Source organism: Aptenodytes forsteri, unplaced genomic scaffold (genome assembly GCF_000699145.1).
Source record: "Aptenodytes forsteri isolate BGI_AS27 unplaced genomic scaffold, ASM69914v1 Scaffold87, whole genome shotgun sequence".
Taxonomy (NCBI): Eukaryota; Metazoa; Chordata; class Aves; order Sphenisciformes; family Spheniscidae; genus Aptenodytes; species Aptenodytes forsteri.
Window position 1 is genome coordinate 1,556,133 of NW_008796041.1, and position 13,605 is coordinate 1,569,737.

The 13,605-nt window shown below is 45.0% G+C and overlaps 1 protein-coding gene across 1 annotated transcript in view; it reads left to right on the forward strand.

The window, feature by feature from the left end:
* The window catches only part of CAMK1D (calcium/calmodulin dependent protein kinase ID), a 178,760-nt gene that overhangs the window by 107,478 nt on the left and 57,677 nt on the right, over window positions 1–13,605 (forward strand). The window lies entirely within an intron of this gene.

Consider the following 13,605-nt stretch of genomic DNA (forward strand, 5'->3'; position numbering starts at 1 on the left):
TATGTCCAATCTAAACCTACCCTCTTTCAGTTTAAAACTGTTGCCCCTTGTCCTGTCACTACAGGCCCTGGTAAAAACTCTCTCTCCATCTTTCTTATAAAAGCCCTCTTTATATTGAAAGTCCTCAATAAGTTGTCCCTGAAGCTTTCCCTTCTCCAGGGTAAACAACCCCAACTCTCTCAGCCTTTCTTCATAGAAGAGGTGTCCCAGCCCCCTGACCATTTTTGTGGCCCTCCTCTGGACCCGCTCTAACAGGTCCATGTCTGTCTTGTGTTGGGGACCCCAGAGCTGGAGTAGAGGGGCAGAATCCCCTCCCTCGACCTGCTGGCCATGCTGCTTGTGATGCAGCCCAGGATACAGTTGGCCTTCTGGGCTGCTAGAGCACATTGCTGGCTCCTCTCCAATTTTTCATCCACCAGTACCCTCAAGTCAATCTGTGTTGGTGAGCAACAGGTTCTCGTCTCCAATTTTTCATCCACCAGTACCCCCAAGTCAATCTGTGTTGGTGAGCAACAGGTCTAGTAACACTTCTCCTCTGGTTGGACTGTCTATCATCTGGGTTAAAAAAATACCCTCAACACACTCCAGGAGTCTCCTGGAGTGCTCACAGCTTGCTGGCTACTTTTGCAGCAGGTGTCAGGGTGGTTGAAGTTCCCCAGCAGGATCAGAGCCTGCGAGCATGGTGCATGCTGTAGTTGAAGTAAGAACACTTCATAAACATCCTCCTCTTGATTGGGCGGTCTGTAGTAAACACCATCCACGAGCTTTCCTTTGTTGGCTTGGCCTGTTCATCACTGTTTTTCAAAGACAGCTCTGTGCAATCAATCATTTTTTTTTACAAAGGGGACATGCCCCTCTTTCCTTGCCTGTCTATATAGATAAATAATGGATAATAAAATTTGTGATAGAAATGTCCTATTTTAGACACAAAGAACCAAAGTTTAACCAGCACCAGGAGCTAAATTTGACATAACGAGACTTGTCCAAAGTTCTTTCACCGGGTATTTCCTTTACTGGAGTGAAGCCTTTGCACCCTGGCTGGGCCATGGGATCTGCCTGTTCTTGAAGTTCCTCTGACATACATGACATATACAAGATTTCCCTTTTAAGTCCAGTCTCTTAATTACTTGTCCAGGTGTGTGGTGGGGACTTTGCCTTGGCTCCCACAGAGAGGCAATGTGATGGTGTCAGGCTACGCAGGGCGTTCCAGCCAGGCTTCTGCAGATGAATCATCTGAAGGATTGTTTTTGAAAGATTGGGCTCTTGCATTTGGTTCACTCTCCTTGGTGAGCTGAAAATAGTGTGCATTGTTCTTATAATCCTTAGCAACTTGAAAACTGCTATAAACTGAATACTTTTTAATCTTTACCTACAGCAAGAAAATAGGCTAATTCAGTTATTCCTGCAGTTACTTAGCTAATGCTAATTAACTGAGATTTTGATGGCTTTGGTTTTTTTCAGCAGTTTTCTAAACATTTCACTTATCATTTCAATGAGTCCTTTACAAATCCGAGGCATAGTGAATAGACTTGTTTCTACTGTGTGCATTATTAAGTCAAAGCAACATGTAAAAATATAACTGTCCAGGAAAAAAAAGACCCACTCCTACAATCTCATTAATCATAGATTATCAAGATTTGTAATACCCTGGGTATGTTTTTTGCAGGGAAGTTGTTTATAGTCGTGTCATAGGACAAAAATAAATGAAGGTGATGTTGAGAAGTGGTACCACATATTGGCGGGGGGGGGGCACTGGGGGGGGGGGGGGGGGGGTGGAGTTGTAGGGTACATACAGGACAGAGACTAAAGACCCACCAGACCTAACAATTATGCCCAAAACTGATCTGGAGGACTGTGAATTCCAGCTTTGGCTATTTTTATTACTATTTTGAGCTGCACTTGCTTTATTTCCCCTGAAATCTGCTCCTTCTCAGTTGGGTTACAAGCAATTTGGTGAATGACTTACGTGTGGTCGGACAGATTGGTTGAAAGCCCTAGGTACAAAACTTCAGTCTAATACTAATCGCGTAAAGGTTTAAAGGCTGTAGTATATCTAGGAAGATCATCTCTCAAATGACCAGCACAAGTGACCACACACGCTGTGCGATGCAGAGGAAGCACCATGTATGTGCTTCCATAATGACAGATTTTGCCCTCAAAAACTAGGAAATGATTGTTCTGCATGGCTATTCTGTGGCTGTGAAGATCCAGTGCTTGCTATCAGTTTGATGAGGGGTCACATTCGTATCTTGGAACCTTATAGACCCAGTGGTTTCTGTCCTGATCTGCTCAACTGCATTGAGCAAAGGCTTGCCTCCCCTATCAAAACTGCATTAAGCAATGGACTGATGAAAATTAACAACCATCAAACCATCTGGGAGTGTTAGATAATCTCATTCCACATTCAGTAAGGAACATCCTCCTGCTTTTACTGTACAAGCCAAATGCCTCAAGGGGATCTTCAAGGACTGTGTGGAGGGACTGGAAGCAAGACAGAGAACAAATAGGACTAGTGGAATGAGGATGGGGGCGAGCAGCACTGATCTGCTTTCCGTGTGTGCCCAGCTGAGGAGCAGGTATTGGCTCTGACACTCCCTGAGGCTTTCTCAATCCTGTGAAATGCAGAGACCAAGTGTGTCTGTGCTCACATATAGGGGCACAACATGCTGTTGTTTAATTCAGCCAGAATTTTTCTGCTAACTTTGATAGGATCAGTCCTCGTAGGTGAAAGATTGGGTTTTGCTTCTGGATAGAGCTGTAATAATTGAAATAATTTCAGCATTGCATGGGATTGTAGAGTGCTTGTGATAAGCTAGGGAAGTAAAAAATACTTTGGTAAACAAAATTCCCAGATAAAATATCTAAAGAAAGGGTGGGAATGGACCAAACCTGATGTTCACAGCAAAGAATTCTTCCCAGTCCTGGCTGGATTGGGTTTGCTAAATAAAGAGGTTAAGGGGCTCGTTCATGACCCCTGGGCCAAGTGGCTAGGACAGGCTTGCACCTACCCTGCTTATGACCAGTCTGCTCTGCATCTCAGGTACATCCACACCACAGAGCATTTGGCCCTTGGTCTCCTCGAGGCCCCAGATGGTGCCATGATGGCCCTCACACATGATCAATATGCTGCTTGGCTTTTCTCAGTTCAGAGTGCCTCAAAGGATGTAAAGGACCATGTTGCAGTCTACCACAACAGTGCTTTTATAGTGTGACACTCAGGGTGTGAGTTGCATGACCTGGGGGCTGGTGTGGGAAGCTGGGAGGTGTTGGAGAGAGAACTCATTGTAGCAATCCAAAACAGAGCCAGGGTGTGAGCTAGGAGGGGATCCATGGTCCTCAGGCATTCGGTGCTTAAGTGCTTAAACTCATTTCCTGGCCTTCATTTAGTTGGTGTTGTAGATGTGTCCTACATCTCCCTCCCAGCAGAAGGAGACCCCCAAATCCTGAAATTGGATCTGCATGGTCAGATCCTCAAGCAAATTCACAACCTCTTTTGAGATGAGACCAGCATGTCTCCCATCCCAGCCAATTTCAGGATCGGGAGGGATCTTAGGGCTGGTCTTGGTGTCTCTGGTCCTGGAGGCTGGGCTGGTTGCTACCCTACCAGGGCGGAGAGGCCGTTGCCGATCCCAAGTTAAATGTAGCAGCTGGTGGGTAGGAGTCAGCGCTAAGGCAGCATCCTGTGCTTCCCTGGCGGTGTGAAGAGCTGCTTGGCGGTGAGGGAGGGGAGGAGGGAGTATGTTGGGAGGAAGCTGTCACGGATCTGCCTCTCATTGCTGCTCACAGTCCTACGCTGGCTGAGTCAGAGCTGGCGGGAAAGGCAAGACACGCGGGTGGTCTCTGGGGAAAGTCCACACTCAAAAACAGGTTTATGAGAAAGAGAGATCCAACAGGACTGAGGGAGGGGAGGAGGGAGTATGTTGGGAGGAAGCTGTCACGGATCTGCCTCTCATTGCTGCTCACAGTCCTACGCTGGCTGAGTCAGAGCTGGCGGGAAAGGCAAGACACGCGGGTGGTCTCTGGGGAAAGTCCACACTCAAAAACAGGTTTATGAGAAAGAGAGATCCAACAGGACCCCCAGTCTAAGGGCTGCAAACCTGAAGGGCTCTGCCTGGTGTTACAGCGTGGATGAGGGTGAGGAAGACTATGCTGGAGGGCTGTAGTGGGCAGGTATTGGTGTGCTGTCTCGCACCCCCCAGAACCATGAATTTGTCAGCATGGTTGGCCGTTGGGAGGCTCAGCCTTCAGCATGGACCAAGCCACCGCATTTGACCTGCTGAGAGCAAACAAGCAAGATGGTGCAATCTCCACCGCAGCATCCAATGAGTTTCCCTTCCTTGCTGTCCTTCTGCCCTTGTGTCACGGGCTTTCCAGCGCTCACATGGCTGTCCCAGCACACACAAACACTGTTCTCATCAATAACACTTTTAGAAAGTTCTCCAGGAGCTACTTAAAATGTTTTATGTAGTTCTTGGTTCAGATGTGCAAAGCCAAACAGGGTGAGCTTTGAAATCAAGCTTATGTTCGGCAATAATCCAGGGAAGAATTAGCAAAGACTTCAAAGTTAAATTATCCGAGATAGCATGTCAAGCCATTGAATTTCAGTTTAGCAGCATGCCAAAATATCTCAAGATGTCTCTTATGATGTATTTCATTGTTTCTTATAATTTGAGTGGTAGGAAAGTGATTAAAAATAAGCCTGCATCCTTCTGTTTCTCTTTGATTCACTGTCTAAAAATTCAAGATGTTTAAAAAGGTATTTATACTTGTACATTTAGGCTTCTGCAGCCATTTATTTTACTATGCAGTTTGAGAGTGATTCAGTTAAGCAATTAAGGTCTAAACTAAATTGTCACACACAAAAAAGGATATTTGCATATGTTACTTACAGCATCCCTGTCAAGCTGATTTCCCAGAGAGAAACATGGGTCTTTTTGTTCCTTCCCTACATCTTTCCTAATAATTTTTGAAACATTGGCTAATTTGAGATGTATTTGATGGAGGAGTAGAGTTCTCAGATGTAAATGGATCTCTATGAGTTTTGTGAAGATATCTCCCTGATAAAAAGAGAGCCTACAAGTGCCTTCAGCAGAAGGAAATACCTATTCTTGTGAGTTTTGAAAGCGGTAGCATGTGCCCTATAAACAGCTCAGCGTTTCCCGGTGGCTGAAACAGAGAGGTGTTTCCTTTTCTAAGTATAGAGTGGTTATTTTGAGGGCTTGACAGGGGAATGTAGAGTTTCATGCATCACCCACAATGTTTGAAAAAGCATTAGGATATTGAGACTATCTGTGACAAGAAGTACAGAAATTATTTAAGAGGCTGGCAGAAATGCCTGGGAAGAGTTTAAAAGAGCTCAAGAGGTTAGTTTGACCAAGCAATGATTAATACGGGATATGTTATGCACGCTATCTGGTGGATGCAGACTGCTAGGGGAGAGGAATTGGCTACTGTTGGAAAACTGTGACAGACCTTTTCTGATTACTCGCTCTGACTGCAGGTGTTAAAAAAGCCAGGAGATCAGTTTCTGCAGCTCTGTTAACCTGCAACAGCAAGTACAGCTCTGTAAACCTCTCTCTTTCTGGAGAAGAAACATCAGCAAGCACCCAGTCTAGGATAAACTGTGCTCTGGAAGGACGTTTAGGTTAATAGCTTACATGTGCATGTGGGACATTGCTCAAAACTATTGAGGTCACTGTGAGTTTTTCCATATGCTTGGTGAGCTGTGATTCAGGCTCTTGCTGAGGTGGGGAGAAAGATGTATCCATTTTTTCAGAGAAAAGCAAATACCGTCTGCAGAAACTTCTGTTCAGCAAGAAATTCCAAAGAAAACTTTGGAGCGCATCTCTCCTGTGACATTAAGTTATGGTAATTTTAACATATTCTTTTGAATTTTAAGAGTAACGTGCTTCATAAACAGCTCAGCGTTTCCCGGTGGCAGAGAAGAGAGGTGTTTGTGATTTTGGTACTAGTAATGGGGTTTCCATACACCCTCAGAAGGAGGAGAAGGAGATCCTGACGGGGTTTATGTTATAACAGCAGTGGTGACTCCAGTGGTAGCTCACAGAGAAGAGCAGGAGAATTGGGGAAGGGTCCTGCTGGCTGCAAGACCTTGGGAAACAGCCACTTGCCCGAAGGACGTTGAAGCTGAGGTTTCCATAGTGGTATTGGGTTTGAGACATCTGCCTCAGAGAGGGTAGCAATGGTGACAAAGTCAGAAAAGAATGAAAGAAAAGGAAATTTTTATGGTGAGCATCGGGACACTTTCCTAATAGTTGAAGTTATCCTCTGAATGAAGTGTGAACAGAGCTGTCACTCAAAGCTGAACAGGACAGAGAAGTAGGGAGACATCCTGCAACTTCAGAGGAAACAATCAAAAGATTGACGGACAAAATTGTGCAGGAGTTTTTCTCCCCACTTCTGCCTTCTGCAATTTGAAATTGCCTCTAATGCCAAGAAAATTAGAACAGAAACTGGCCAATATTGCAGATGCATTAGGCATGGTCATGCATGAGCAGTAATGGGCCATATAATTAATTTCCTCCTGAAATTTTGCAGAGTACATTTTGTATTTTAGTGGTGGAAAACTGGGCTCAGGTTGATTCTTCTCTGAAGAGCAAGAATTTTCTGAGTAACATTTATCTTCAGGTTTTACCACATTTTATAAATGGCTTTGTTCTGTTTTCTTTTCCCAAATAGGAAAATTCTCTCTGTAAAAGAAAATTCTTTCAAGATCTAGTCTGAATATAGAAACTACTTTTGTGCAAATCTGAATATAAACTTAAGAGAAGAGACAAACTAAAAAAACCTCTTGAGGTTATTACATCAATCTCAAAGTTAATAAGCTGGAAGAGAATGCATTTTAGATTTTATATTAACTTCCTTCAGACTGAGAACCATTTTTCCTTGCACTTCAGTTTCCATCTCATTAATTTATTAATAATTAAACACCTGAAAAATAAAAGATCTGTTATTTCTTATGTAACGTCAATCTATAGATTTCTAATTAACCAGCCTTAGAGCATGGAGAAGCAGTTCCTCCAGCAACTGTTACTATTACCAGGAAATTTGAGTTGCAGAAATGGAGTTTAACTGTTTTTCTGTGCCAGAACAGAGACCAGAGGCCAACTGAGATTTTTCTTAGCACAAGGGCCACATCTAAGGTGGGAGCCTGGGATGTGCTCTAGGTGGATCCGGGTTTGTGGGGCGATGCACCCTGTCCTCTGCTGGTTGGAAAACCTGAGAGCATGGAGGGGGAAGGATCCATCTGTGCTCCCAGCCTGGGCTATGGAGGATGCTGTGATGCTCTGTGCTGGGAGGTTAGCAATGGCACGGATACATTGCTCTAGCCTTGGAGATCTCACAAGCCCTGGAGCTCATAGATGAGACAAACAGCAGAAGGCGACATGAAAGCATTCGGGGGGGAAAAACATGCTTTAGGGCGCAGAAGGAGCCTGTGGTGGTGTCAAAAAAGAAACACACAATTTTCAAAACCTAGTTTTGCCTGTTTCCGGGATGAAGCTGTCTTACCAGCTACTCTCCAACACTTCAGAAATCTCCTGTGGTTTGCTGGCAGAGTTGTTGTTAAAGGTATATTTCATCTCGTGATCCTGCAAAGGCTTTCTGATGTAACTTTGCCCCCATAAATAATCCCCTACACAGGGAATTGAGAATCACAATAGCTCCCGACGCACCAAGTGCCTCTGACTAAAGAGATCTCAGTCCATGAAAAGTACCCCTAGAAACTCTTTCCAGATTGATCAATATGCTCTTTCAGAGTAATTTTAAAAAAATATTTCCTGGCTAATAACTGAAAGGACAGCCGTGTATATAGGGTGAAACTGCAAAAGCTCTTCAGCGATCTCAAATTCTGCCTGCTAGAGCGGTACTGAGGCTCCTCCTGTGGGGATCATGGAGAAATACAAATGATGAAAATACTGGAAGCAAGTAGAAAAAGTGGCTGAGGAGCAGGAGGAGGAACACCAGCTGACCGCTGAAGGATGAAAGTCTTAGCAATGAATCATACAGTGTCCCTGCGAAAAGTATAAAACAAAACCAGTATCTGTCCTCCCCTTGCTACAAAGCTTCAGAAATTGCTGTTTTGTTTCTGAGTAACTTTTCTCCTCTGCGCTTTTTGTTGGAAGTGGTGGCATCGATTCAGGCTGAAATCAGGGTCCTAAGGGCTTGGGGTTTTTTTAAGGGAAACGCAGGCAGGTTAACGATGGTGTTTGAGCTCTAGGAAAGCCCTGACATCCCAGGGTTCAGGCTTCGCTGCCTTCCAGAAAGCAGCATGGCATCGCTTTGCTGAGGCTCAGGTGTAACTCCTGTCACCTTTTCTGGGAATGACACCTACTCTGTCCTCCCAGAGAGGACATATTGCCTTGTCACCATCTTTTACCCGCTCTTAGTTAACACTTCTCTGTAGTCCAAGAGGAGGTTTGCACAGTTACCGATGAGACCTATGCAATGAAGCTCTGCAAAATTGACTTTTCTCGGTACGGTTGAAAACCCCAAACACATGGATTTGTTTGTCAGATAAACCCAGTAATGACCGTGGTGACCCTGTACCAGATTGGGATTTATCATGAGAGTAGATTTATCATGGGAATGGAATTACGCATCCAATCTGGCCCTGCCTGAACTTCTGTTTAGGAGGTTCAGATCTGGGAATAAGACTTGCAGAGGCACATCTGTGCAGGGATGGAGAGATAAGGGCACGTCTATGCAGAAATAGAGAGGTAAGGGCCAAATGCCAAGAGGGTCTTGGGCATCCAAAATTACTTAGCTGGAATATAAATGTTGGCATCCAAAGTTGTCATAATGAAGACTTTCACTCAGCTGCTGCCATCCCTGAGGGTGGGAAGAGCTTCCTAAGTTGCCTGTTGTTATTTGCTCCAGTCTCTGAACAGTAACGAGCAACTCAGCACTAACCTAATTCGCCAAATTATCAAGTCCTTCCTCTGCCGAGCCCTGGAGGAGCTCAGTTTGGCAGCCGGACTCCATCACACTTAACACGCACCAGCATGGTTAGGTCCAACAGCAAATGGAGCTGCAGCTTCTGCTCGTTTCAGACCTCTGCCCCAGGAGACGGTGCCAGGCTGTGACCTCCACCCTTTCCATAGCAGCTTCAAGGGTGGGTACCCTTCCAGAAACTGGTGATGGGGCTTTGATTCCCTCCTGGAAAAAATGCCAGGGGAATGCCTGAACCAGCAGTAATGCTTAGTTTCAGTATCTGCTTTTTTTCTTTCTTTTTTCTTTTTGTTTTCTGTATTTCCAAAGCCACATATATATTTCTCTTTCAAAATGTATGAAGTCATGGGGGAAAATGGTGAAGCTTTCTAAGAAACAAAACATCGATTCCATAGAAATGCAACATAAACTTACTTAATACTTTTCTTTTTCCATCATGGGGGGATTTTTGTGAAACTTTATCCCACTTCTAAACTTGTAAAAAAAGATATAAAAAATCAGAGAGTAAATGCATCATTCGTGCTTGTGGACAGCTCACATTTACAAAGCAATGATAAAATCTTGTCTGAAATTCCATATACTTAAATTTTACTTTCACACATCTTACGGTGCTTAATTTCTCTGCATTTATGCTCTGAGCCAGCCAGTTTAGCTCAGCATCAGAGGAAGTCAAGAGCCCAAGAGATGAATTTTAATTAGAAGGCAATCAAACCACCAGATGGCTCCCTGATGTCTTAAATCTCCACTTGGGTGAAATAAATTGACTTTTCTTGAAAACAGTGCTAGAGTAAATTTTAAACAATGCCCCAAAGCTGAAACATAAAGTAGTTTTGCATAGTTGTGAGAATAATTTGTAGACTCTGAGGCATTTGTCGGAATGTTTTATTTGTTTAATAAAAAGCATTAATGTCTGAATCACTGGTTGCTTTTGCACTGTGCCCCGTCATCTGTTCTCAGTATGGCTTTTGTTTAAAAATATTTTTAATGTTTGGGTTTAGTTGTACCAAATTACAGAAAATAAACAAAAAATAGATTAATTCTTCCCCATTCTCAGTTTCAGTGTTGTGCCACTTATGAAAGTGGTGGCACTTTGTGGTCTGGACCCCCCCCGCAGCGCTGGTGGAGGTGGGAAGGGTATTTCTCAGGTGGGGTGATGAGGGCAGGGGGACAAGGTGACCTCCCAAAATTGGTCAGCTATGAGCAGAAGTGGAGCACGGTACAGAAGCGGGATTGTGAGATAAATTCTGAGCATCATCAGTACCTTAAACCTGGAGAGGCCAGAGGGAGGAAACCTTCATCAGAGCGAAAGGGGAGAGCAGCATGGCAGAGAGGAGACCTGGGAAGTCGGTAATACCTGACTCACTGTATTGGGACCTGCTGAAATCACTCGTGTGTGTGTATTTTTTCCTAGGTGGTTGCAGTCATCTTTCCCTGCAGCTGGGGTCCTTTGCAGAGTATCTGTGGGATCATGTCTTTCTCCTATGTCCCATCTGTTGCTTGAGGACTTTAGGGCCAAATTCAAAGCCCGTTTGTAGTCAGGGGAGAAAATGCCTGTTGACTGTAATGATTCAGGCCTCGGCATCTCACTGCTCTTTTCAGTATGAATATCGAAATTTGCCATCTTGCCTTGGGTTGATGGCTTGTGTGCTGGTGTGGACCAGGTGCCAGCAGAGCTGCATCCTCCTGCCCAAGTCGCTGCCCTGCAGTGTTTGCATCTGCTGCTGCAGGAGGGAATATCCTAAAACACGGCTCACTGTTAGGCAATGGGTTCAGCTGCCGTATCTGGTTTGGCAGCTCACTCCGAGTTTCTAAATGATCTACATTTTTGTGCCTATAAATAACGACGGCAGCAAAAATCGTGACTACTGTTGTGCCGTCTGTCTCTGGAGCAAGCCCAGTCTTGTGATCTAACTGCTCCACCAAGGAGCTGCTGCTTTTTTGCACGCTCTCTATATATCGCATTTCAGCCTGATCTCCTGCCTGTGCTGCTGGGGGGTCCTGGTGTCAGGGTGACCAAGAGGGACGCTGCAGAAACTGTGGGTCCCAGGGGGGCCTACACTGCAGGGACAACCCGACTGCAGCTGCAATGCCATTGCCCCTTCCGCATCGCTGGGCCAGGTTTGTGGTGGTGTCTGCATCGTCTATATGGGACATGCACACCATGGTCATGCGATGGACACATCAGACTGTCTGAGACCCAACACCTGGAGTCTCTTGTACTAGATCCTCGGGAGCTGGGAGGTCTGTTCTTGCAAGCTGAGGTGTTTTGGGATATGTTTATTATTCTACAACAATATTGTCAGTCCATTATATTGTCAATACCTGCTTGAATCCGGAGACACTGCTGTGTGTGGGGTGTGTTACTTGATGAACAAGTTCTTTCTGCTGGGTGACCATGTCCTTAAGGAAGCTGAACCATGGAAAAAATTGTAATAGTGCAGCTTGGTTTTGCATCTTCAAATAGGGCTTCGGTCAGCTCTGAAGGTCAAGTTCAGCTGGTTTTGTGTCTGAGTTTTCAGCCTCGGGAGCGCTGGGATATCAGGCATTGCCTTGTGGGAAGGTTGGGCACTTCCAGCCTCAGCGTTCAGGTGGCGACAATGAATATGAGTGCTTAAGGTAGGACATTGCAGCACAACAACAACAATTATGAAAAAAACCCCAAATCATAAAAATATTGGCTCCATTTTCCCAATAAATAGTTTATTTTAACTGAGTATTATACAGAGGTGCTTTTAACGTACTGGAGTAGCATTTTTACAAAAAGCACTTTAACAAGGGGGTTTCAGCCTGGTGCTTAACAGCTACAAGGGGGGGAAACATTTGGCATTTCTGTTTTCCTAACCTCCTGAGAACACACCAGCAAGATTCCTTTTAATTGAACCCTTAAACTTTTAATGCAGTCCCTGGACTGATATGCATTTGCCATATGTTTTACTTAGCTGTTAAATGGTTGACTAAGGCCTTTACTTGGCCTGTTAAACTGAATTGATGACATTTTAATATTGCACAGGGAATACCACAGCCAAATAGAAAACAGACATCTGTGGCGCTGAGACGGGTCAATCCTGGCGCTGGGCTGAGGAGCCGGACCAGGGAGCTGAGTTCCTGCAAGCGGCACAGCGTAAATAACACGGCAAGAGCAGGAGACCATTTTCAGCAGTGGCTTTGGATGTTCGTACCTGGTTATAACTCATTATTTAAGGGTTGTCTAAAAGCACTTTATAAATCATCAGTGTGAAATCTGTTTTCCGTACTGGTCTGTAATAAACAGCTACAGTGAATGACTTCTTCCACTGCGTAAATACACCTGGTTTGCCTGCCGGAGAGGCGGACGCACTCTCACTCTGCAAGACCAAGCTTGGCTTGGTGATTTTCCAGTTAGTTATGGAAGACATGGGTTAAGATTACCTTCTACTAAAAGCATGACAGGATGAACATATTTCTTAAAGGGATGAATTTGACTCCCTGCAAAGGTTAAGGGAACAATTGATACTCATTTTAATGGACCCCGTTACTGCTCCGTGACATTAGCATCAATAAAGCAGTCACAGTGCTGAGTAAGTGTTACGGCGCTGAGGGAGTCTTGAGTTATTTTCTGAGAGGTGGAACATTTTCAGAAGGAGGTATGGAAAACACCCTGTGCTGTAGGGCACTTTCCAAGAGTTGGACCTATTGGCTTGAATCCCCCTCTCCTCTCTTCCAGCTGGAGCGGGGAGCAGAGTTTGTACCCCATGTCCTGGGAGCTTTGCTGCTCGCAGTTGGCTGCATGGTGGGTCTTGACCTGTTGGCAGTGTCGGTACCCGGGTTATCCGAACCACGCATTTGATCGTAGATGCCTAATTCCCCCTTGTGGGACCTAAGTCCCTTTTATGAATCTTTTTAGATTCATCCTTCAGTGACTTGCCCAAGGTCACACAGGAAATCAGTGGCAGAGCAAAGGTTAAACACCGCTCCCCTGCCTTGAAGCTCTTGCCTTGGCCACACTTTCGTGTTTGCAGGCAAGTGCGATGATCCTGCATGTCTCGCATCTCCCTGCCCACCAGCATGAGAGACCTGGGGAGAAGAATTGTGGGGCTGTGTGGCAGCACGCACTTTGTGAGTATCAGATGTAATCACTGTAGTAATACTAATTTCTTTGCCATATCTGGTATTAGTGAGTCCTTGTATGGCACGCAGGCAACCAAAAATTGCCTGGTCAGCAGAGAGGTCAGACCATCTAGCTGTGGATATTTAAACTCCTAGCACTTTTCTTTGATCTCTTCCTTAGGACCAGCATAATAGACATTTACTGATTTGAATGCATTGGCGTAGGAGACTCAGTGTCTCCCTGGCAGTGCCTGGACTGAGTGCACTGATTTTTAATACCGTTTCCTCTGTTTTCAACCTCAGAATTGCTCTCATGCAGACAACCAGTTGCACAGATATTTTTGCCCTAATACTTGTGCATCAGTGTGCAGGCTCCAAGGTGCTGGGAGGCAACTGGTTGACAAAAGCAGGCATACTGCAAAAGCTCTCTCATGTGTTATATGCACATACAAGGCACAGACTCTTTAAAAGCTAAATGTCGTGGTTTAACCTCAGCTGGCAACTGAGCACCACACAGCCGCTCGCTCCCTCCCTCCCCCCCCGGTGGGA